Source organism: Balaenoptera musculus, chromosome 5, assembly GCF_009873245.2.
Source record: "Balaenoptera musculus isolate JJ_BM4_2016_0621 chromosome 5, mBalMus1.pri.v3, whole genome shotgun sequence".
Taxonomy (NCBI): Eukaryota; Metazoa; Chordata; class Mammalia; order Artiodactyla; family Balaenopteridae; genus Balaenoptera; species Balaenoptera musculus.
The window spans coordinates 115,354,129-115,382,065 of NC_045789.1; positions in this window are offsets into that span (position 1 = coordinate 115,354,129).

A 27,937-nucleotide genomic window follows, 5' to 3' on the forward strand; every position below is an offset into this window, starting at 1 on the left:
TAGTGGAAATCACTGATGCTGAACAGAAGAAAGGAAAAAGAATGAAAAAACTGAGGACAGTTTAAGAGACATCTGGGACAACAAAAATCACATTAATTTTTACATTAAGGGTCCCCAGAAGGAGAAGATACAGAGAAGGGGGCTGAGAACATATTTGGAGACAGCCACTACTTTACAATAAATGTTAAAGAAACTTCTCTAGGTGAAAAAAGAAAAGGTCACAACTAGAAACAAGAAAATTATGAAATGAAAAAACTCACTGGTAAAGGCAAACATACAATAAAGGTAGGAAACCATCTACATACAAGGCTAGTAGGGACATTAAAAGACAAAAGTAGTAAAATATCCATAAAACATACACATGAAAAGATGCTCAACATCACTAATTATCAGGGAAATGCAAATCAAAACCACAATTAGATATCTCCTCACACCTGTCAGAATGGCCATAATCAAAAAGAACACACATGACAATTGTTGGCAAGGACGTGGAGAAAAAGAAATCCTCCTACACTGTGGGTAGGAATGTAAATTGGTGTAGTCCCTGTGGAAAACAGTATGAGGTTTGTCAAAAAACTAAAAATATAACTGCCATATGACCTAGCAATTCCACTCCTGAGTATATATCAACAACAACAACAAAAAAACCCCAAAAATACTAATTTGAAAAGATACATGAAACCCAGTTTTCATAGCAGCATTATTTACAATTGCCAAGATGTGGAAGCAATCTAAGTGTCTATCAACAGAAGAATGGTAAAGAAGCTGTGGTGTATATATACATACACACACACATATATATATACACACATACTATATATGTATGTATATGTATGTGTGTGTGTGTATACACACACACACACACACACACACACACACACAATGGAATACTACTCAGCCATAAAAAAGAATGAAATTTTGCCATTTACAACAACATGGATGGACTTGTAGGGTATTATGCTAAGTGAAATAAGTCAGACAGGAAAGTCAAATATTGTATGACACACTTATATGTGGAATCTATAAAATAAAACTAGCAAATATAACAAAAAAGAAACACACTCACAGATATAGAGAACAAAGTAGTGGTTACTAGTGGAGAGAGGGAAGGAGGGAGGGGCAAGATAAGGATAGGGGATTAAGAGGTACAAACTATTAATATGAATAAACTACAAGGACGTGTTGTACAACACAGGAAATATAGCATGTATTTTGTAATAACTATAAATGGAATACAGCCTTTAGAAATTGTGAATCACTATGTTGTATACCTGTAACTTTTGAAATATTGTACATCAACTATACTTGAATAAAAAAATGGAAAAATAATGCCATTTATTGTATAAGAAAATAGTGAAAACTGAGGGATAGATTATGGAAAGCTATTAGATCACTTATTTATCTAGTACACTGATATCATACTCAGAAATTTCATGAGACTTGACCCTTTAAAAAAGCTTCACTAAAGGAAGCAAGAAGTAAAATGTCTCCCAGCCAGAGGCTGGGTACCTTTACTTATTTGGTTCTTCAACATGTCAAAATGTGTTTTCTTTCTACAAGCATTCCTTTGAAAAGCACATCCAAATACTTGTTTGAAAATGGCCTGTGGTCAACTGGGATGTAGGATCTGTGACACTGATGTGGGGTAAGAGAGTTGAGCACACTCAGGTAGGGGACGGGAAAGTGTATATTTAAACTTTACAATTTAAAAAAAGGTTTTTTGCAATAAGTGCTCTAAATAATGATATACTTAGAAAGGGTCACAGTATTTTACTTGTAAAATATTTAATTCACTTATAAGATATCACACTCTGCCATGGGAAGTAAAACATTCAAGGTTGCTGGAGTTTTTTTCAACAAACATTGCAGGAAATTTCTTTCTTGACAAACATTTTACAGGAGATTTCTTGATATACTGATATGTAGAATTGTCTTATTAGTGCAGAGCTTATTTGTCATTAGTGATGACCACGTGCCAGAGACATTTCAAGAGCATCTGTTGTTGATACTTCTCCTTATGGTTTACAGGGTCAATACCCATGCTGTTCACGTGGAAATGGGTATCTTTGTCTCCCTGCTGGCATGCCTTTCCCATTCTTTCCATTTTTCTTGTTCAAATTAAAAGCAGCATAAACAATACTCAGCAAATTCATAAAATATATAAAAATATTTATATATAAGCAGAGAATAAAGATAGAGTTAAGGTAATCTAAAAAAACATATGCTTGGCACAAATAATATATTCTGAAAAATTCCCATTTAGTTTTCATCCAAATTGTAAGAAAAAAGTTAGTGAAAATTCACTTTTCCTTCCAACATTTCCTTCCAGTACACATCCCATTGTTGAAAGTCTCTGTATTTGTCATTCACGAGGATTAGAAGAATGACCTAAGCTTATGTTGCTAGGAACATTTCTACTACTGGATTTTTATCATAATGATGCCCTGAGGAAAAACGTATTCTTATAAGTTGTTTTTGCTTTGCTTCAGATTTGTTTGGCTCTTGTAAATAATGAATACCCAATGGAAAAGAATTCTAGTTAGCAGGCCTGGTTTTTATGCATAATGTTGCTAAATTTTTAAATATTTGAGATACATTGTTTTATTTGAAAATGTTATGAAATGTTTAAATAGCATTATTATTAATTCTAAGAGATAACAATGTTGAAAAGAAAGTTATAATTTCCTTTTTTGCTTCATTAATTGTACTTTTAACATTAATTTTGTCTTTAGATGTTGAACAGACATCTCTTTTTTAATAACATTTCCTTCCTTACATTCCTCTAATGTATTAGTTAAAACATTTTTCAGAACAGACATCTTGAAATAATTTTCTTTAGTAACAATTTTCAAAACACATATACAAAAACATTTATGTTTTCAGAACATGAGAGTATCAAACTCTTTTCTAATTTTGTTACGTTTAGTGCAGATTTAAGTAATAAACAATATAAAGAAAGAGTCTTGATGTTTCATTATTGAATTTAATTTTAATGTCATTTTCTGCAATGTCAAATATATTTTGATTCAATTGCTTTATGCCATAAAAACTCATACAAGGATTGAATTTAATACTAAATTTATTCCAGTAACCGGAAGATATTAATGACTATGTGTAGAACTATTTAAGTTAAAGGTCTTTAGTCAAATAAGCTGAATTAAGTTGATTTAAAGTTATCTATTTGGGATTAATTATGTTGCTAATGAATATAAATTTGGGTTCATCAATGCCATTTCTTCTATTTATCAATTATTCTGATACTTTTGTGTGGAAATGTATTACCAATTTCCTAAAATACATTCATCATCATTGCTATTATTATTAGTAGTATTATTATATTGTTTTGATAAATCCCATGACATGTCTTCTTCAAAGGGAATGTTACAAAGTTAAAACCATGTTAAGGGTAAAGTATCATCTTCTAATTGTTTTATTAATTAAAATTTTGTACTTTATATACTAATGCAGGGCACATCAATTATACTCCTTTTCAAAGTGAATTTATTTCATGATTGTTTATACCTTAAATATTCCATACATTTTCCATAGGCATTTAAATGAAATTATTTTGGCTATCTGGAACCAAAATAACTACTTCTCACTTTAATTTTCTTTTCCACCTGGATCAAATCTACTTATCTAGTTGGCTCCATTTCAATTCTCCTACTTCCTATGTCCATATATATTTTGCTGACCATTTCTTCCACTAGTCATTTTTTCTTAAATCACTTCAACAAGACTTAATTTGGTCAGTTCTAATCATTATATCGTATACAACTCTAAGACATTCTTGGATCAATGACATCAAATCATCTTTATTTAATAAATGACATATAAAACTGATCCCCCATATATCTGAGGAGTCAGTAATTATGATTTAAAAATGTTTCGTTAGTACAACACCTCTAATAAAGAAAATGGTTTTCCTGGAAATGTGTGATATAAGAGGGAGAAATATAAATTAAAATTTTTGTCTCATTAAAATAGGGTGTAAAAGAGTAATTATTTTTGATGTAAAACAATGCTTAATTTTAAACATAATGTTGAATGCAAAATTTAATAAACTATAAACAGGGGATAAACATTGAAACTATGCCCCAATGTCCTCTAGCTATACCATCTGGAACATGTAATCTTTTTTATCTCTCCAGCAAGAAATGAAAACACTAGATAGTTTCCACTGACAAATATTTTGGTCCAGAACTGATACCCATTGCTTTTCTAAAACCAGACATGGTTCTGCCTAACTTCCAGGGGACAAAGAAGTATAATCCTCTAGCATTCCCGGAAAAGAAGGAGAACCAGATGTGGATAAACAATAAAACTTTCTACCAATAAAATTTCTACCATAAAGACCAAGAAAGGGGCTTCCCTGGTGGCGCAGTGGTTAAGAGTCCGCCTGCCGATGCAGGGGACACGGGTTCGAGCCCTGGTCTGGGAGGATCCCACATGCCGTGGAGCAGCTGGGCCCGTGAGCCACAATTACTGAGCCTGCGTGTCTGGAGCCTGTACTCCGCGACAAGAGAGGCCGCGATAGTGAGAGGCCTGCGCACTGCGATGAAGAGTGGTCCCCACTTGCCACAATTGGAGAAAGCCCTTGCACAGAAACGAAGACCCAAGACAGCCATAAATAAATAAATAAATAAAAATTAAAAAAAAAAAAAAATCAACACTCACGTTTTAAAAAAAAAAAAAAAAAAAAAAAAAAGACCAAGAAAGATATGAATGCATGAATCATAGAATGAATTATGATTGAACACATCCATATGTTTAAGAGAATCCTAGTTGCTATTTGAGAAGTCTACTCCATGACAAAATCCTATGGATAATATTTCAGGCTCCATCATTGGCAATCACAATTTGAATGACAGCCCTATGCAGGGGAAGCTGCCCTCCTCACGCCAGATTTGGTGCACAACAATGCCTTGTAGTTTTCTGCAGGGCATTAGAGTTGGGACTCAGTACCCTCCTCCATCCATCCGCAGGCCAGCCAGACTCAAGAACCTGGTCCTGGTGCCTCTATTCAGAGGCTTTATCAGGGGAACCGGCCAAGGGATTTTTCCATACTCTGACTCATTACCTTTCTACTCCTAGCCCTTCCCTGGCCCACAGGTCTATAAAGAGGCAATCACCCTTTTGGGGGCTCCTTGGCAATAAGAAGATACCCCATATCTCTGCTGCATCCACGGGACCCTTATCTGGTGCCATTCTATGGGGGGGAAATGGAACAGTGGGCAGCTGGCCCCTTCCTTTTTTGCTTCTTGCTTACACTGCTGAAGTATGTGAATAAAGGCCTGATTATTACTTTCACATTGGCTCATTGCTCCAATTGACCAACCTGACACCTGGTTGTTTGGCATTCTGAATAGCAGAAAAAGTCTTGTGAATCTTGGGGGAAGAGCTAGAGGTCTCTTTGGAGAATGACTTATTCTGAGATCTCTGATCTGAAAAAGGAAAACTGAACTGCAGATGGGGCACCTTAGGAAGTAACACTCTAGGTGAAGTGCTGCTACTCTCCCAACTGTAAATATTATTTTTAAAAATGTGGATAATAGAAAGTGGTTAGTTTGACTTTTAACATAAGTTAATATTATTATGTGTAGTTAATGCCCAGGGTTTGAGGAAAAGGCACTCGATCTGATACTGTTTTTGGACATTTTCTCTTTGGATAGTTTTTATTTTGAAAAAAAAAGTTAGTTCATTTTCCAAAGCTTTAGTATTTAACTCCAAAATCTGTGATAAACCTAAGTATGTGTGTGTTCCTCTGAATAGAAAGGAACCTTGAAGTATTTCCATGTTCTGCAGCAGTTCATATGGTATGATGACCAAAGTTCTTCTAATGAATTTGAATATATACATTCCTTTAAAAATAAAACTAAGTCTCAGGTAAAGGCTCTGTAAATTATTGTCAACTTTTTTCAATTGTGTATTTTCTTATCTCCCAAAAGTTAAACAATATCATAGGTATAAAATATTGCTTTCTGAATTTAAAAAATGTATATAAATATGAATTTCACATATTTTAAAATATATACTAAAGAAAGAGATTGCATAAACCTATTTACTATAAGAATTACAAATTTTCAGAACCTGCAACATTTCTATTCCTGTTACGGTAAGATGGCTGGTAGCCTATCAAGATCCATTCTCTACCACTTTCCTGGTAAAAGAGTTGTAGCAGGGATGGACTGACTGGCTGTGAATCTTCCAGCTCTCATGAAAGTTAAGTGTAGATATTTGATTTATTTCTTCCCAATATAAGATGAGATGTGTATATCTACACTTGGCCTAAAAAAAACCCCCAAACCAAAAAACCCAACATTTTCAGGTTTGTTCTTTCCCCTATCCACAAGCTAGAACATGGAAATACCTGCAAAACAGTTTCATACATGAAAATGAAACACTTAGAAGACAGAAAAAAAAGATAGATGGGATTTTGATCCATAAATGACAATGTGAACCAGAGCTACTTGCCATTTGAGATGTTACCTGTTAGAGAAATAAGCATTTATTTTTCATTAAGCCTCTGAATTATGATGTCTGATTGTTATAGTTGAACTGTACAAAACCAGCACAAATACACCAATGACTAATATCATGTGATATAAATACAAAATAGGCTTTATTAGAAAAACAAATTCAAAGAATTAGTAGAACACAAATGATGCCCTGAATTCTCATTATCCCACAAAAAGATATGTTAGTTTGTGCATAGCTGCACAATTGCTCAACAGCGTCATCATTCTAGTGCTTAGTACTCAGTTTTAAAAAATGTTTATAGTTATATTTATTGATCATTCTCACTATTTGGTACACTCCCATGTATTCATTTCATCTTTTTTTATTTTCTATGTGCTTATTAATTATTTTGTTTTATATTTCTGATTTATTAAGTTGAACTTATTTTATTAAATTTGCTATATTTTTAAATAAAACAGTTAAAAATCTGCACATCTTTTAACATTATATTATAGAATTTAAGAAGTATTCTTACATTTCTAGATAATATATAATTTGTTTTAGTTTTCCTGAAAATTATTCTTAAGTAGTCTTAAGTAGTCAAGAATCTGAGGTATCTTTTTATTATTTATATGTACCGTTATGTTATTGATGTATAATATGAAATTTGGCTTTTAGTCTCTACATATTTAGTGCAAAATTTAGATACAATTTCAAAGACATATGAAAAGCACCATGTTGGTTGAATATAAGGATAGAGGTATATCATTATTTTCTGCTTCATTTTTTTCCTGCTGAACTTGTTTTCATCATATTTTGTTCTTAAAGGATTTTTCGCTTTCTATATTTTACTGTTTCTATTATACATAATCATTGTTATTTTATTTTTTCCTTACTTTATAACCCTTTTAGTCTTAACTTCTACTTTGATATTAATGTTTTCAGGCACAATTTGTTTATATCTTTTTATTATACTGGAATACATTTTATTTTATTGGAATACAAATAACACATTATTTGACAGGATTTTCTTCTCATTTAACTTACATGGACTCTGTCTATGGAAATGAAATTTACTAGTTCACCTTTAACAATATGCCAACACAATATCACCTTGTCTCTGCTGTAAATTCTCTTCTGTTGAGATATCTTCTCTAGTTCAATAATGTCAGAGTAGTTTATCTGGTATTGACCTCAGACAAAATGCACAAGAGGTACAGTAACTCAGCCCTTGCATTCTGAAAATCTTATTCTCTGTTCCTGATAGATGAAAGTCATCATGGCTCTAAAAGGTCCTTTGATTTTCATTTTTTGTCACTTCTCTCTTGACTTATCCACCAGCCAGGATTTTACTATATTTCAGTGTCAAATATGAGAAGTCTAATGCTGGTCTTACCATCTCTTCACTTATTATGTATGTTTGCTATTTTAATAAAAAAGACACTCATTAGATAAAGAAAAATGATAGAGGGATTAGTTAGCTAAAGTAATGTTTTTGGTCCAGATTTCCACTTTGAAGAGGAGTTCTGGAATGCTTCTCATTTTAAGTGCCATTTGATCCAAAAGTTCATAATATCATCAGCATTCCTGCTTCATTTCCTAGCAGGAAACTCAATCTTGACTTTTGTAGTGTGCTTCAATTCTGTCATCTTTACTGGCAAGAACCAACATGTTATCTAATTTAGAGAAATATAGAATGTCTGTACTACATCTATTAATGAGCAAAATCACATGTATTAATTACTAAGCCTTCTACAAAATTTTTGTTTCTTTAGCTCAAAATGTTTTACTCGTCCATCCCTAGAACAATCACTGGGAGCAGGGTGATGATATGTCCTATTAAAGACTTTGAGTCCTCCTGTGAATTTCTTTGAGTGACTGCTACAACACAATAAGGAGGGAATAATTCTGCCAATGAAATAAGGATATTACTGATAGAAGAAACGACGCAATAAGTGATGAAGGGCAGTCTCTACACATACACTACAGTAGGCAGAGAATCAGAGTAGTATATCTCCTTCTTCTGCCTGAAAGATTTTTAAAATAATGGTTTATTCTTGGATATTGCTGATTATGTTTTATCCTTGAACTATTAGAATTTCATATGGGTCTATATATGTGCCTTTTTCAAAAACAAAATAATGACAACTTTTAAAAGAAATATGATAATTTTAACTGGTATTTGAAGTATTTAAGAAAATATTTTAGAGTACAGGAGAACATTAAGTGGTATCAAAATAGGAACAGTTTTCTTTTCACAATTCCCTCCTTTTTCTACCATGTCTCTCCAATAAAAAGTATAAGATAAGCATCAAATTTAATGCTTAGTTTACCCAGAAGTATGAGAAAACAGAGAAACTTTGCAGTATGATATATCTGGATCACTCTTCTCCAGCTGCAATGTTTCACAGTCTCTTCCTCAGAGGAATCTTGTGCTCCTCAGAGAATCAAGTTCTTATTGGATGTTTAGGACAAATTTCAGTTGGAATAATAATTTTCCTTGAAATAATATAACAAGTAATATTCTAAAATTTGGGTATTACATGAAAATTTTTTCAAAGAAACCAGAAATCTCATCTCTGACATATTTTGTAATGTAATGTACTTATGAAGTTTCTGACTATATACAGATCTGCTTATAAAACCTACAAAATATATCGTAACAATAATAATGAAACATGATTATTTGTCTTTTTAGAATGATTATATTATTAAACAGGACAGTAAACTATTTAAAATAAAGAAATATAAAGTTTTATCACTGATAATACTTTACCAGTATTAACCCCCATGATCTTAATAATACTGTTACAGAATCCAAACATTATAAACTTTACTAAAATAGTCATATGTAGCAGGGGTTAGAATACAGGTATTCTGAAGAGTGTCTAGCACTCAAACTACTAATATGTTTAACAATTAATCTGATTAATTCAATGAATACAAATATTTTATCTTTTACTTTGTAATTTATTTGAACTTATATAATTTTAAATCAGTTAAGTAATGTTCACACATTATTTTAATTAAATAATTAGTGAATAATTTTTAGTATATTCACATTAGGTTTCAGCTGGAGGAAAAAGCTCTGTACTGACTTATTATTCATTATATTTATTTTTTATTTTTAATTTTTTAAATTGAAGTATAGTTGATTTAAAATGTTGTGTTAGGTTCAGGTGTACAGTAAAGTGATTCAGAAATATATATATATATGTATATATATATATATATATGTATATGTATGTGTGTTTATATTATATATATATATATATATATATATATCTCCTTTTTTCAGATTCTTTTCCATTATAGGTTATCATAAGATACTGAATATAGTTCCCTGTACTATACAGTAGGTCCTTGTTGGTTGTCAATTTTGTGTATAGTACTGTGTATTTGCTAATTTATCCCTCCTCCCCCCTCCCTTTGGTAACCATAAGTTTGTTTTCTATGTCTGTGAGTCTATTTCTGTTTTGTCAATAAGTTCATTTGTATCATTTTCTGGATTCCACATATAAGTGATATCATATGATATGTTTCTCTCCTTGTCTGGATTACTTCACTTAGAATGATAATCTCTAGGTTCATCCATGTTGCTGCAAATGGCATTATTTCATTCTTTTATATGGCTGAGTAATATTCCATTGTGTGTATATATGTGTGTATAGATAGATAGATACATAGATAGATAGATACAGATATAGATATATACATACCACATCCTCTTTATCCATTCACCTAAATGCCCATTGACAGATGAATGGATACTCATTAAATTTAAATCAGATATAATTATCATATAGTTATTTTATATGGAAAAAAGTGAATATTGAATTCACAGTTAAATAATAGATTGTTAATAAATATAGAAGTGTTTATTAATAATTTTTTATCTCAAAAACTTATTGACTCTCTGAACATGTTTTCCTTTTTAGAAAAGAATGTGGTATTTCACTCAAAAATTTATAAAAGCCAAAGATACCATCAAAAATATAATAAATACATTTTCTAAGGCAAGCCCTTTCAATTGATTCCATCCTGGTTAGATAAAAGAAATCATTTGTACAGAATTACGACCAACATTATTTAGTCTGCATTTTAACTGATGTTTTAAATCATTTGAGGATTATCAGGCAGGCAAAATATCAAAAAAAATACATTGTTGAACTCTAGTAGACTATTAAATTTTTACATTTGAATATGATTTAAAGTATCGCTATATTAATTATCACATAGTCTAAGATATATTTTTTCCTTTTATTATAAATGAAAAAGTAATGCAAAGAAGTTATATAATTTGCTTAGAATGATATAGTCAGGTGTAGAGTTCAGCTACACATTGAGTTTACAGCAAAGAAACAGGCTTACACAGCAACATAACTTCAGATATACACTTCATGGAAAATTCATTAGAAGAAGGAATATCATCAAAATATGGTATCAGGAAGACGCTTACAAGCAATCGATATTTGACATTTATGAGAAACAGGAACATATGAATCAATAAGATTATAAAATTTGCATTACTTTGTATGTATTTCAGTCTATATTTCTTCAAAGAAGAGACTGCAGTGACAAATTTTCTTCTGAATACAAAATCATACTAGGTAACATTTCCTCATGTAAACTCAATTTAGAAGTTTCATATATTATCCATAAATATCATTAATTTAAATATTGCATTAAGTCAGAAATCTGGCAGTAGCTCTTCCAAACCTGTTGTAGCTCATTGAGTGGTAAATGGGGCAAGGGCAGCTCTTAATTAAATTCATATGTGGTGGCTCTTTGCTAAATTAGCAACAAATGAGGAGACTCAAGATTTTCTCTTCACTTCTTAAAAGAAATTAACAATTTCTCTAAGTATTGTTTCTCTTATGAAAGTAATTTTAATAATTAAACTCTGTCTATATTACAGAGCACATGTGATAATGAAGTCCACAAAAATATACCTACTAGGGATCAAAAAAGTACAAATTCCTTATAGTAGTTTACGCATTAAAGGACTCGTAACCACAAGTACAATCTTTTCTCTTTACGGTAATGATTACGAGGTAATCTTGCCTACACAGCTTAATATTAAAATGAATAAGAGAACAGTCAAGTTTTAAAACTATTCAAGTATATTTTCTTTTAATTTACTTTATTCTGCAGAAAAGTACTGTTTTTTAAATATTTTATATAAGTTATGGCTTGTAAAAGAAAGCAGTAAAATACCTTGAGACTGAAAAATGAACCATACATTTTATTTAGAAGCTGAATACGTTTCTCTACTTAGTTTTCTGAGTATATTTAAATTACTGCCAGAACAACTACTTTGTGTTCAAGTCTGTTTTCAATTTAGCCACATATGATGACAATAATTCAGAATAATTTTATATTCTTTATAGACGATATGATAATTGCTATCTTTATTTCTTCAGAAATGATCAATAATATAAACTCCATCAAGGAAAATCAGTAATTTGTTCCTTACTCTATACCCAGAGCTAAAAATGAAGCCTTACATCTAATTGGTGTTTAATAATGTGTTTTCTGAGTAAATGCACAAGGGATACTGCCATTCATTTATTTCTCCTTTGTGTTCTAGGGCTTGGGATAGAGCAGTCAAAAAATTACATGGAATTTTCCTGTCATGGATTTTACATTTTTAAAGAGATAGAGAACAAAAATAGGGATTCTCACGTAATATATCACTAGGAGATTAACACTACAATAAAAATTAAAGCAGTGTAAAGGGATAGACAGTGAAAAGAGATGAATTTCCATAATATATAAAGTAATTTTTCATGAAATATTTTAATTAGACTGTACATCCCCAAGAGAAAAATATATAATGTAGCATTTCATCATGAATGTTTTGTATTTTTCCTTTGGAAGAACTTTTGTAACTGATGTTTCATAGAACACACATTGGATATGTCACCAAAGTCATCTTTATGCATTATACCTTGTGAGAGAAAAATCTCTTTCAAATAAATTGTCACAGTAAATTAGTGCTGCAATATTACTAAACTGACTTATTAATAAAATTATTGATTAAAAAGTATGTCCATTCATTAAAGGCTTTACAAAAAATACAATTTTTCAGGCACTGTACTAAATACTAGTAATGCAATATTAAATAGCATATACTCTCTTTCCTAAGAGTTCACTGTCCCTACTAACATTCTATCAGAACTGAAAAATCAGTATGGTTGAGAAAGAAAGTAAAATCTCCATGTAGTCAAAACACAAAAACAAGCTTCCATTTCTACTAATGACTAAATTCCTACAGGACTGTTTCCTCTGCAGAAAACAACTATACAATCTAGACATAAGGAATTACCTGGAGGATCTAGAGAGTAAAATACAGACGGCAAATTCTTATTGAGCATACATACTTGGAGGAACAAAGTCTTATGTCGTGAGTTCTTGTTTTCACAGCTTTTAGCCTTTTGCAAACCACATTCTAGTGTGGCATCTGGGGTGTTGGTTCTGGTGGAAAATATGCAATTATTCTTGCCCGAGGAACCAGAAACCTAAATCCAGGGAAACTGCTGGATTAGTAGGTAGGGAATCTCAGGTAGAAAAAAGCCATAGAGAAAATCCCCAAATTCTCTCTACCCACATTTTGGCTAATATGAAGGAAGCACATGCTAAACAGAGTCAAAGCAGCTCAATTAAAAATATCTGATGAGACTGAAATATTTGATCCTGAAATAGGCTTTGGAGCATCATGTCAGCAAGATGGAGGAATAGGAAGCCCTACCTCTCTTTCTTCCACAAACACAATGATCTAATGATGACACTGGCACCAACATAACTTGAAGAGAAATTCAGTATCCAGCTAAGAAGTAGAACTCTGGAGGAGCACAAACTGAGAGCAGTCACATTTCAATGGGTAAGAAGAACTATTTCCCTTAGGAAAGTGAGATTTTAGAGTGTGCTCCTGGCCTCTCAGGGCATCCTGCATGGGGCCAGTTTCTATCTCACTTTATATGGAGTGCTGAGTGACCTGCAGAGCCTGCTACCCTGTGAGAGGCAGGAACAAAGGAAAGGGGAAAGCATGCCCTAACAGCCAAGCATGGCTCTGTGAGACTGGGAATAGGTACATAACTAAGGTTACTTTTCTTCTATTAGAGCTAGAAGGAAGTGAAGAGGGCCTTATCCCCGGCATTTTAAAACACTCTCCATGGAGCCAGTTTCTATCTTGCCTCATACCAAACACTGAACAACCTACAGAACACAGTCCCCTGGAAGTTAGCAATAAAGAAAAGGTGCAGACATCCTCTTACACCCCACACTGCTCTGCATGGCTGGAAAAAAAGCACGGAGCTGAGATTTTCCTCCAAAAGGAAAATAAAAAAATATCTTGAGCTGGTACATGAAAATTTACTCAACATCACTAATCATCATGGAAATGCAAACTAAAGCCACAGTGAAATATCACCTCAACCTTTTAGAATGGCTATCATCAAAAAGACAAAAGACAACAACTGTTGGTGAAGATGTGAAGAAAAGGGAACTCTTGGGCACTGTTGGTGGGGTTATAAATTGGCATAGCCAGTATGGAAAACATTATGGAAGTTCCTCAAAAATTAACAATATGATCCATCAACCTACTTCTGAGTGTGTGTGTATGTGTGTATATATATATATATATATATATGTGTATATATATATATATATATATATATATACACACACACACACATACATATATGAAATAAAATCAGTATATCAGAGATATCTGCACGCCCAAGTTCATTACAGCATTATTTACATTAGCCAAGATATGGAAACATGCTTTCAAAGAAAGATTAGTAAACAAGAATCATTTTATTGCATTACTGTTTTAATAGTTAGAATTTAATAGAAGTCAAATGTCCATCACTGGTAAATTAAAGATAGTGTTATATCCTACTATATGTTCTCATGCCTAGCAATCTACAAAGTAAAATATTGATGAACAAAACATGGATAATCATCAAAAAACATTGATAGTGAAACATCAAAAGTACATACTGTATAATTTGATGCATATGAAATCTAGAAAAGGAAAATTAATAGTTGAAACAGAGCTGTGGTTCCTAGAGCAGAAAACTGAGGGTGGAGTTCAACTTGAAAAGCACAGGAAGAAATTTAAGTTGATGTAAACGTTCTATATTTTGATTGTGATGGTGGTTACATGAATATACAACTGCCAAAATTCATTAAACCATATATTTAAAATAGGCAAATTTTATTTTATGCAAAGTATACATCAGTAAAACAGACAATTACAACCACCTGCTTCACCAGAATGTAGCACAAAGAAGGCAAGAAATATATCTAATTTAAACCTGAATCCCTCACTGAACCTGTAACATAATTGATAATCAATAAACAATAGCTGAACAGTTAAAAGTAGCCATGAGTTACATTCTTGCCTGTCTATAGGAAACATACACACTTAATTTACTATTTGTACATATACTTTTATGAACTTTTGAAGTCTGAATATATTTGAGGTCAAATAAGCTATTTCCCACAAAGAAAATATGTGAAATTCATTAAGTAATTTGATAATAGATTCTAATAGTTTGTCATTTTGACTTTTTGCATTGTGATTCTCCTAAGATTCATGGTTTATGGATTTGTAAATAAGAGAGTGAAAAAACATGTTCATTGCAATCGTGGTGGAAGCAGACTGCTATAACAGAACAACAACAATAAAATCACTTTTTTTTTTTTTTACTGTGTTTACTTGTTTTCCCCCCTTGCTTTTTTCAGGACATATTCTTTCCCCAACCACAGTAAATCAAAAACAACAATTCAAAGAAAACACAAATCTTAGTGTAACGAAAAGTCTGACTTGTAAAAGCAATATTTCACCTTTAAGTGCCAGAAAGGGAGAGGAAAGAAAGAAGCAATGTGCTGGGACATATTGTGGAAGAGAAGTATTTACTATAACGGAGACAGCTACCACAGAGGGCCTTGGAGACGGGGCGGGACTGTAGGGATAAAGTACCGTTGAGCATGCATGCTCCTCAGTTTTTATTTGTAGCCTCCTACACTGTAACAGTGAAAGACATTTCTAAGCATACCTCTGCTCTGTTCCAAACCAATGGAGAAGCTAGGGGCTTTGTATACCCTGTCTGTGGTGGTAGCCTGAAGGGAAAACCTTATCCACTGCCAGGGGGAAATCAAACAGAACCAGAGGAGGAATTTCTCATGAACGTGAGCAGTGCATGCCCTGTGCAACGTTATTCTTCTTAGAGGAAAAAGAAGAGCCTCTCCAGTCTAATCAGATCCACATAATGTAGTTCTCCAGAAAGAATGAGATTCATGCCCAAAGAGGCCAGATGAAACAGCTGGTCTGACATCCAGATGCCTCATTACAATGAATCAACGCTAGTCATCTTGTGACTTTATCAGGAGAAAAAAAATCTCTTTCCCATTATATCCATATGTTACTCAGAAGTTTCTTGCCTGTCTAAAATTATTTTTGAACATTTCAGTTTCCCCAGCAATAATTTGGCAGGGTTAGCAACCTCTGCTAAGTCATTGCTGAAAAAGAGAAATTCATCTTTGCTGGGTTGGGCATCACTTTAGTTTGTTTGCCACTGTTATTTCTGTTTTCCACATCTATGCCTTGGCGAATCAGCTGTGTGTTGGTGCAATCCTGATAGTATTTCTTTGCCTTCATTTAAAATGAAGAATAGCAGCTGTTCAGATGTCATGCTTACATCTGTCTTCTCATCCTTCTCTGCTCTCTAAATTCACAATTCCATCAAGATCATCACTATTCTTTCCAATTACTCTGGGTCACAGTTTTCGCATTACTTTGACTCCTATTACCGCTTCACCTCCAATCAGATCACTATCCAATTTTTCTTTGTTAATGGCCTTTGATTCATCTTTTCTATCTGTTTGGCTTGTCACAACAAGATTCTCCAATCTCTCTTTTTTTTGCAATAATCAGACAGGTAACTTTTATATTGTTTCCAGATTAACACTCTTCGAACATTGCTTTCAGCACTTTATTCCCTTGGTCAGAATCTTTTGCTCCTCTGAATTGTCTAGCATATTGGATCCAAATGGCTCGATTTGGCACCTAAGACTTTCTATAACCTGAACTTCTCTCGCTGTCCTTTGCCCCCAGCTCTCACTTCCCATGCTTGCTTGTATTTCTAAAGGTATAGTCATTTCTTGACTGTGAAGTCTTACCTAAGAGAGATGTGTCTTCTCACCACATACATATTTAAACCACTCATTTTTGTTTTCACAGTGATATACAGTCAATTCTCCTCATTTGTGGAAGTTGTGTTCTATAAAGCTACTGTGAACACTGAACTACCGAATGTTGGAGTATTACACCCAGGAGAAATCGTGTATCTATATCTGCACATCTCAAGTGCCAGAGCTGGGATTACAAACTCCACTCCACTGGCCCCAGAGCAAGAGCCTCTTGTACTGCACTGTCCCCTGGTTATTTCTGTATGAAAGTTGAAACAAGAAGGCAGTGTTGCTTTGTTTGACCTCTCAGCTGGGAACATGAGCTTAGGGTGACTCAAATCTTTTGCTACTCTGCATATACCTGCAATGCCCCTGAAAGCACTGTGAGTATTAATTTTAGTATTACAAATAAATTGTATGTAGTAGAAATTCACTAATAATGAGGATCAACTGTATATGTCTCTTCTGTGAGCTCCTTTAATATCTGCAGGAGCAAAAAAAATATGCATTTTCTCTAATTCTGTTGTGTTTTTATCTCAACATATTATGTGGCAATTAATTCAAGATAAGAACCGTGTGTGTGTGTGTGTGTGTGTGTGCGCACACGCGCATTTCAAAGAGCTCCAGACAATGGTGAGAACACAATAGACATGTTTATTAAGCAGTCACTATATGGCCAGCTGTAGATTGCTGTTATAAGCTTTTTCAAAATGATAATTGGACTGACTTCAATATAAAATGTAACTATTTATCTTGTAGCCATAGAATTTAATATTTAGGATGGCTCTTGCAGAAGTTTTCATTTAAAGCCTCTGCAGATGACCTTCATGACATTTGTGTTAGTAATGATAATGACTTCTAATGTGTATTGTATATCTACTATATGACAGGTATTATTCTAAGTACTTCATATACATTAGATGTTTAAAACTCACATCAATATGACTTAAGTTCATTCACGTTTTCCATGGCAAACAACTTGGAAATGGAAGAGCAGGATTTTCCTGCAGGTTTTCCTGATGGTAGAAAACATTCTAAGCTCATGTATTTGTATATGGTATCTCCAAGTCCTCCGCTTATAATCTATATAAAACTTGAGAATATGTTATTAACAAATGTCTTTTTGCATGAGGAAGGTATTCTGAATACTTTTTAAGATTAAATTTTAACGTACTGATTGAACAAAACAAAATCAGAAGTCTCAGAAGGGATACACAGTTTTAGCTTGTAGATATAGAGTGTTTGAAAGGGTGTTGCTCCATACAATAAGGAAAAAGATGCATAAACTTCCCCTGAAGTCATTAGAGAACTGAAGTCACAGGACAAAAACAAAACAAAACAAAACAAATTAACACTAACTTTAAATTTGGAGAAATACAAGCACCTGCAGGGAGAATAATGACTTAGAATTTGCCTACCTGGGACAGATTCTACTGGATGTTGTACATGTAAGATTCAGCTAGAAATGTTTTTAAAAACTGCTAAAGACTGATTGTGGGCTAGCTGAATATATGAAGCTCCTGGGAATCACAGAAATAGGGAAATGTGCACTATCTTAATAGCTTTTCTTCAAGAACCCCAAGGGATTCACTGGAAATATGGGTGAGAATCTTGAAAAAGTTTTCCTTGTGGTGCTGTGGAGAGAAATAAAAACCACTGCCAAAATAAGCCTATATCTATCTTCCTTCTTTCCCATATAGAACAGTAGATTTTGGTTATAGGGAGAAGGCCAAGGGAGAAAGTAGCCTGGGACACTGGTGGATACCCACTGGAGTTGGGGAGCAGAATAGAAGCCACCACTGAAAATATGTCTTTATCTATCTTCTCTACCCACCCTAGAGAACAAAAGCTTTACAGTGCAGGGAGAATGGAAACAAAATAATACGTTGGAACAAATATGTAAACCCACTGCAGCAGGAGGGAAGGGAATAGAAAACAAACGAAAGAGAGAGAGAGAAAGAAGAAAGAAAGGAAGACAGGAAGGAAAGAAGAAAGGAAGGGAGGGAGGGAGGAAGGAAGGAAAACATTACATTTGAAGGGTCAGTTATACCCTCTAGGCCCAGTATTACTTCTGGAAAATGGATAGCAACATTTGTGAAGTCCAAAATTCACAGTGTCTATTAGGACTGAGGTTTACTCAGAACATCAGAGAAATGACCTCCCAACCTCATACCCGTCATCGTGCTAACTGCATCAAGTAAAAATAAAAGCAGAATACATTTGGGAAAGCTGCAAGTGATCGAGTTTCTCTGGTAAGAAAGGAAAAATCTAGAATTAAATCAGAAGATCTAAAGCCAATCAGGAAAAAACATTCGATCCCAGCTCAACTTCTGACTACATAAACACTAAACACCCCCACTAAAGGCTAAGTATGCCAGAAGGATGGCATACCCATCTTTATGCATAAAATAATATTTATCTCAGTTTCTATCTATCCTATACAATATGGCTGACTTGGACCAAATTTATAAGACATACAAAAAAGTAAGAAAATCACAGTCAGAAAAGAAAAAGGAATAAAAAGACCCAGACTCAAACATGATAAGATATTAGAACTATCAGACAGAGAGTTTAAAATAAGTAAATAAATATGTCAATGCTATAATGGACAAGGTAGACAACATGCAAAATCAGATAAATAATTTCAGCATAGATAAAAATTATTAGAAATTATCAAACAGAAATATTAGAAATCAGAGACATAGTAACAGAGATTAATAATACCTTTGATGAGTTCATCAGTAGGTTCAAGATATCCAAGGAAAGAATGTATGCTGGAAAAAAGGTTACTAAAAATTATTCAGTCTGAAACACAAAGAGAAAAAAAGGAGGGAAAAGGGTATAGAGCATCCAACAACTGTGTGACCATAGTAAGAGGTCAACAGACACAACTGAAATCTCAGTAAGAGAAAAGAGAAAAATGGGAAGAATATATTTGAACAAATAATGGCTGACAGTTTTTTTTAGTGACAGACACCAATTTACAGAACCAAGAAGCTCAGAGAACATCAAGCAGGATTTAAAAAAACAAAACAAAACAAAACAAAAAAAACCCTAAACCAATGCATATCATTCCAATTGATGTAAAATACATATTACCTAGAAAGGAATAAGTGTAACAACTACAACAAACTTCTTATCAGAAACCATGTAAGCAAAAAGATGAGTGATATCTTTACAGTACTAAAAAAAAAAAAAAAAATCAAAACAACTGTTAACTGAGAATTCTATACCCAATGGAAATAGCCTCAAAAATGGGGTTTTGAAGACCTGTTCTACAAAAAATACTAAAATAATTTCTTCAGGCAGAAATAATACAATGTGGTCAGAAAGATAGATCTACTTAGAGAAATGAAGAGTATCAAATACAGAATAAATAAAGATGTTTATCTTTTTTTCCCTTATTTTTTATTACTCTAAAAGATAGCTGACTGTTTAAAGCTATAAGAGAAACAATGTAATGTGTGTTTATAACATATATAAGAGCGAAATATATGAATACAACAGCACAAGGGATGGAAGGTAGGAATACCAATTTTTATAAACTTTTTCAGGAAATAGAAGAGAGAATATTTTCAAGCTTATTTTATGAGGTCTGCATTGTTCTAATATTGAAACATTACCATAAAACAGAATTAGAGACCAATATTACTCATGAATGTAAAGCAAAAGCTCTTGACAAATATTAGCAATTTGAATCTGGCAATATATTAAGGAGATAATATAGCACAACCAAGTAGAGCTCATTCAGATAATACAAAGCTGACCCAATATTTGAAAATCAGTTGATGTTATTCACCATGTTATCAGGCTGAATAAGAAACTCATAGTTGTATCAGTTAATATGGAAATAAGATTCAATAAAATTCAAAATTCATTCATGATTAAAAATTCTCAGCAAATTATGAATAGATGGTAAATCTTGTAACCTAGTAAAAGACATCTACAAGAAAACATAAAAAGACATAATAAAGAATGGTGAGAGACTGGACATTTTCTCCCTGAGATCAAGAACAAGGCAGGAATGCTCTCAGCACTTCAATTTTACTGGAAATACTGGTAATTTTCATAAATCAAGAAGAAGAACTAAAATGCCCACTTGGAGAGGTAGAAGTAAAACTTTCCCCTTCACAGAAGTCATGACTATCTATGTAGGAAATCCCAAAGAATCTATAAACTTTAAGAAAAAAGTATATATTTACATAGTCTCAAAGTATCATTTTTATAATATTTATTAATATTTGTGGTGGTTTTACCATAGACTCACAGATATTCTATACTTTTCTCTCCAGAAGGTAGAGCTTAATTAACCTATCCTTGAATGTGTGCTGGATTTAGCGACTTGTTTTCAATGAATTGAATATGGAAAGTGTAATATAGTAACTTTTTTACAGTAGAGAAACCTGGAGGACACAACCTTACCCAAGAGATCAAGATTAACATCATCAGCAATAAGTTGTGTTGATATCATGTACCCTCTGCTATAATATAATAGGACGGGCACATCTCTCCTGGGGTATTTCAAATTGAATTTGAGGGATAGTCTACAAAATACCTAACTAATACTCTATAAAAGTTCCAAGGTCAGGTAAAACAAGGAAAGATGGAAAAACTCTCACAGATTATGAAGACTATGGAGATATGAGGACTGAAAGCAATGTAGGATCCTAGACTGAATTCTAGAACATAAAGAGGATATTTGTGAAAAGTCTTGTATGAGACAAAGTCTGTGGTTTGGTTAACAGTATTACAGAAATATTAACTCCTTAGTTCTATTACATATGAAATGGTTATGTATGATGTGAATATTAAGGGAAGCTGGAGGAAGGGTATATAGGAACACTGTGCTGTACTTTAGTCTGTAAATCTAAAATTATTTCCAAAAAGAAGTTTTTTATTTTTTTTTAATTAATTAATTTTTGGCTGTGTTGGGTATTCGCTGCTGCACGCGGGCCTTCTCTAGTTGTGGAGAGCGGGGGCTACTCTTCATTGCGGTGCACAGGCTTCTCATTGTGGTGGTTTCTCTTGCTGCAGAGCACAGGCCCTAAGTGCGCGGGCTTCAGTAGTTGTGGCACACGGGCTCAGCAGTTGTGGCTCGTGGGTTCTAGAGCACAGGCTCAGTAGTTGTGGCACATGGGCTTAGTTGCTCCGCGGCATGTAGGATCTTCCCAGGCCAGGGCTCGAAGCCGTGTCCCCTGCAGTGGCAGGCGGATTCTTAACCACTGTGCCACCAGGGAAGTCCCCAAAAAGAAGTTTTTGAAAAGTCATAGAAAAGGACACTAGGCATTATGCCTTTACTAATAATCATAGCTAAATTCATGAACTCTCCATACCTGCCGCAGTTCAAGAACTCATTGGAAGCATTTAGTACACTGGTATTCTAACATTCAGTTGCCTACAATGAACAAGTAAAGAGAATTTTGACTTTAAGGCACACAAATCAAGGTATGATTAGCTCGTGCCTTTTCAGAAGAGAGCAGAAATTTAGTTAAATAGCAAGAAAAATTAAATTGTAGTAGGAAAATCAGAAGACTATTACTGAGTCCTATGTAGTTTTGAGTTTTAAAAATCTTTTTTATATAAAATTTTTTGATGTCATTGTACCTAATCAACATTCACATTGTAATTTTAATATTGGAGTAATTTTGGAAATCACTTAAATGTCTTAATTATGACTAAAATCTGAGACACTTCATGTCCTGAGAAATAGTCTTTTGATTAATAGTCTAAAGTTTTCCCTTTTTTTTTTTTTAACAGTATTTCCCAAGGAGACAGCATTAGATAGTGATTCAGATCATAAACTGCTTCAGTTAAACAGACTAGTCTGTACATGATGAGTAAATTTGTACATGTTTCTTAGCATCTTTTGATCATGTTTTTTCTGATTTATAAATGGAGATGATGATGATGATGATGATGATGATGAGATGATATCTAATGGAGTTAGAAGACTGGATGATAAGACTTATAAATCACTTAGAAGAATGTATGGCATATGGTGTTACATAAAGTTTACTTGCCATCATTAAGTAATATTCCTAAATGCTATGGACTGAATTGTGTCCTCCTAAAATTCATATGTTGAATTCCTGACTCCCACTGTGACTGTATTTGGAGATAGGGCTTAAAGGAGGTACTTAAGGTTAAAAAAAATTCATAAGGGTGGGGCTCTGATCTGATAGGAATAGTGTCCTTCTAAGAAGAGTCACAAGAATACTTGCTCACTCTCTTCCTCTCCACACTATTAGGAAAAGCCATCAGAGGACCTAGTGAGAAGGTGGCTGTCCGCAGGCTAGGAATAGAAGCTTCACCAGGAACTGAACCCTGCTGGAACCTTGGTCTTGGACTTCCCAGCCTCCAGAACTCTGAGAAAACAGATTTCTGTTGTTTAAGCCACACAGTCTATGGTCTTTTGTTAAGGCATTCCAACCCGGCAAATACACTAAAGATAGTAATAAGTCTCTAAAGACTGCTTCTTGATATTCCCACACTGTTTACGTTATATCTTTGATTTGATGCCATACTTTGTGATGAATGTATCATTATAAAAAGTATAACGCCTAAGTGTGCTCACGGATAACTCCCAACCCTATATTATCAATAAAAAAATATGGACTTTCTGTAGGCTACGTATTATAATTACATTATATTCTATCATTTCTGCAGTGATCATGGTAATTTTTATACCCATTACGTGTGTGCATAAAGAGCAAATTCAATCATTTTTTTAAGATTTGCAGCATTCTATATGTTACTTCATTACGATTTTCAAATTAACATCCTATTTTTGTTTTGAATTCAGTATTCAGTATGGCTATTTAACCATTTTAACCAACTAAAATTTCTTAGCTGAGCTTTTATGCAAGCTTAGCAGGATAAAACTATTCAGTGATAAAAACTACAGCACATTTAGAAGTTGGGACAATTTTGCTTGCTTTCTTTGGTACATAAATAAGTAATAGTTTGTTACAGTTTTAAACTCATTTCAATTATATGTAATTTGAGATGGGTACAAATAATTTTGTAAATTTCACAAATAGTTGAAAAATAAATATTGCCAATAATAAATGATTGCTTTATAGTTGTAAATCTAAGTAACTAAAACTATTGTAATTAGCCATTTAAATTCAACTATGATTAAAAATAGAGTCATTCAACTTGTCCAACATGTTCTTTTCATTTTAATTTTCAATACGGTATAAATGTTGACTGAAATCATTTTTTTAATATTTTAAAATGTCTTATTTTGAAAGTTTTTCTAAATATTTAGCGGTTTTGGCTTGGACTATTCCTCAGGTTCTGAATGTGGAAATTGGGAACATTGAAGACAAATGAGAATTATACATTTGAAGATTCACTAACAGAAGACTGACTGTATTCTGCATACCTAAATATCTGATCATCTGTTCTCTGTAATTCTTCAAGAGAAAGTAGTTGCTTCTTTTAAAATGTTTCTTTATTATGAAATTGGAGATAAAATTAGTAGTATATTAATAAGCACAATATTAAATCTATGTCTTCTTTTATTATTTCTGCATGGTATGCTTAGAAAGAATGTATCATCCCACACAGAAGTAATTTCCTTTTTAATAAAATCTGAACTTTGGGTCTGGAATATGATCTATATTGTCCTCATAAAAATGTCTGGTATAACCCATGTAGAATTGAAAACCAAACTTAATTTATTGGACATTTTGGTGAATTGACTCACTGAGGATCTGCATTATTCAGGCAATTCTGAAGAAAAAAAATTAGACAAGACATATCCACTTGTTCATTTTATCAAGTCTTTGTTGAGAGCTTTATATGCAATTTGTTGTTCTTGGTGATAGGGGCACAGCAGTAAACAAAGCAAAGTTCTATCTTAATGGACAATACTTTCAATAATTCAATGTTAACAAGGTTTTAATATATAGTCCTTGCTAAGGCTTTCTTATATTATATGGAGGCATAATGCATTTATAAGGAAGATCATAGAAATTAACTTTTAGTTTCTTGACTAAAGGTAAGATGATAATAAAAGTTTACAAAAAGACAAATTGAGAGAAAATCCTAGGCATCAGAGTGGAACGAAATTTATATGTAGCTCATGGTACATTCTGTTTTTGTTTCACTGCAACTGACTCACTAGAATTCTAAAAAAAGGGGGGCAATGAATTAGTGCTATTTAATATGCTTATTTGTAGTTCTCAATAGAAGCCCATTAAGGTTCTATTTTTCTTCTCATCTTTTTGCATCATTACCACTGACATGGCCATTATCATCATCATCTTCATCAGTATTTTTATTGTTTTCATTAAATGTTTATTAAATGCTAACTATGTTGTTAAGATATTAGGTGTTATAGGTACAGTAGGAAAAGTCCCACCCCAAATTCATCTCAGTAAATAGCTTCACAATTCATCCTACTGATCAATGCAGTTTGAATATATTTAAGACTCATTATTATCATACCTTATATCAAATCCATCAGCAAATTCTGTCTCTTTTGTTACCAAAATAATACTGCATCTAACCGTAACCTATCCCACCCAAGTTCAAGTGCCCATCACTTCTCCCCTGAACTACTGAAACATCTACCCAACTGACTTCTCTGTTTCCACTTTTGTTCCCTACACATTATCCTCCATGGCAGCTGAATGCCTTTCTTAAAGTGTTAATCAGAAGAGGTCATGCTCTTCTCTGGACTCACCAGAGTCATCTTTATCATACTGTATTAGTTTTCTGCTGTTGCCGTAAAAAATTACCACACGCTTAGTAGCTTAAAACAGCATGGATTTATTATGTCAAGTTTGGGAGTTCAGGAGTCTGAAATGGGTTTCACTGGGCTAATATCAAGGTGTCAGCAGGCCTGTGCTCCTTGCAGAGGCTCTAGGAAAGAATCTGTTTCTTTGGCTTTTCCAGCTTCTAAAGTCCGCTCATTTCCTTGGCTTATGTCCTCCTTGCATCTCCAAAGCCAGCAATGGCTAGCCAAGTTTTTTTCATGCGACATCATTCTGACCCGGGCTCTTCTGCCTTCTTCTTCTTCCATATTTAAAGACCTCGCCATTACATTGGGTCCACTCAGAAAATTCAGGATAATCTTCTTATTTTAAGGTCATCTGATTAGCAAATTTAATCCCATTTTAAATATTAATTCCCCCATATCATATAACAAAATATTCACAGATTCTGGGGATTAGGATGTGGACATCTTTGGGGACTACTATTCCGCCTACCATACATATTTATTATAAATTCATATAATGTACCCTTGATGAACTTTCCACTTTCATTTCTTACCATTCTATGCCTCTCTTCATACAACTAAGACATTGTAATTTCCTTGTTGTTCTTTGAAAATGTGGATTTCAGTCAAATGGCAGGGACCTTGTATCATCTTTTCCTTCTTCCTTGAAGATAAGTCTTCTCAAAGATGCACGCTTCAAATTCTCCTTTGTGTTATTTCATTTGCTCAAATGTCCTGTTTTCAAAAAGCCCTTCACTAACCAACCTATGTAATGTAATATTCTCTGTAACTATCATTTCCTTACCCTGCTTTACTTTCTTCGTAAAATATATGTACTTGTTTCTTTTATTATTGTCTGACTCCCTCGTAAGAATTTAAGCACCATCAGGGCAGAGATTTAATATGTTTTGATTCACCTCAGTGTCCTTAGCATCTAAAAAAGTGACAGAGAACAAGCACTCAAATATTTGTTATATAAATGGAGAGATGTACAAATGCATGCTTTTCCTGCTCAGATCTATGGGAGGTACTTCATAATACATCATTCGATCTTTATGGTTTGCTGATGAAGCCATTTATCACATATTTTATAGCTCAGATAACCATGGTTCATAGAAATTATTTTATCTGAGACTCCACAGTAGCAAAACTGGGACACTTACTCATACATGTCTGATTTCATATTCCATATTGTTCCACAGTCAAGTTTATACTGTTCCGCTACACTGTGCTACTTTGTAGAGATGAATATGCTGATCCATGCCTTCGAAGTGACTACAATTTTATTGGAGATGTTAGATACTTCATTTAAATGACAGATATCAAGGCATAAAATTAGAGTATGGAAGAAATAGTACAGTATCTGTTACATCGTATGTTTCCATAAAAATTCATTGAAAACTTGTTGAAGAAAATAAAGTTCTTTAAGATTCCAGAGACATTACAAAGTTGGAGTTATCTGTGACATCTTCAGAGAGGAGGTGCATTTGAACAGCATGAGAATGAAAAGTGCATGCACTTCTCATTTATGGATTCTCTGATGATGTAGTTGGTAGGTGAATTTACCTATGTTGGGTATCCTGATACAGACCAGAGAGACCTTGGTTAGGATTCATTTAGGATAGGTTATAGTACAGTGGTTCTCCACTCTGGCTCCACATTATAATCACCTGGAAAACTTTACAAATACTTCTCCAAAGTTAACTCCCCGAAATAGAGATTTAATTGGCACCAGAATCTTTAAAATTTCCTTAAGTGGTTCTAATATTTAGCCAAGGCTGGGAACCACTGCCATAGTATATGTGTCCATGAGAATACTTAATAAAGCCCAGGGTCTGCATGCAGGCATAGAAATGCTTAGACTTAACAAATTAATGGTTGCTTTAAACTATGATTTGTTGAAGAAAGAATTTGATAAGAAACATTGTACTGCATTCAATCTAATTTCTGTATGCAATAAATGAATACATAGTTTAATTTAAATATCTAATAATTGAGTCTTGAAAAACTTATATCTTCCCATTATTAATGAATATAAATTATGAGTTTTATGTAACTAAAATTATCTTTTCATGCCCTCAAAATAATGTATGACCTCCTTCAAACTTTTCATTGGCATAAAATTCTCAGAAGTAATAATTCCTTTTGTTTTGTCTAGGTAGAAGTTTTAACATATGTTTCTCACAGAAGTAGTAATTTCATTTAAAATCACAGATGGGATATTGGTGTAGAAATCTGAACAACTGAGGGCAGAATTTACCTAAAATGTCTTAGGTCGTTTTGCTGGTTCCTCGTATTTTCTTTGAGAGAGTGCTTCTTCTAAAATCTCTGTAAGTAAGGTATGAATGCAAGCTATTATCACTTTCTATCGCTTTTTAAAATAAGCATTCTCTTGTAAAGCCAGATACACTGAGTGACAGAATACAACTTAACTTTAGTAAAAAAATTATTATATTTTAATAATTGCAAACACTAATGTAATTATTATATCCCCAGCCGATCAATGAGGTACTTAGGTACCTTAATAAAAAAGAAGCAAAAAAAAACCCA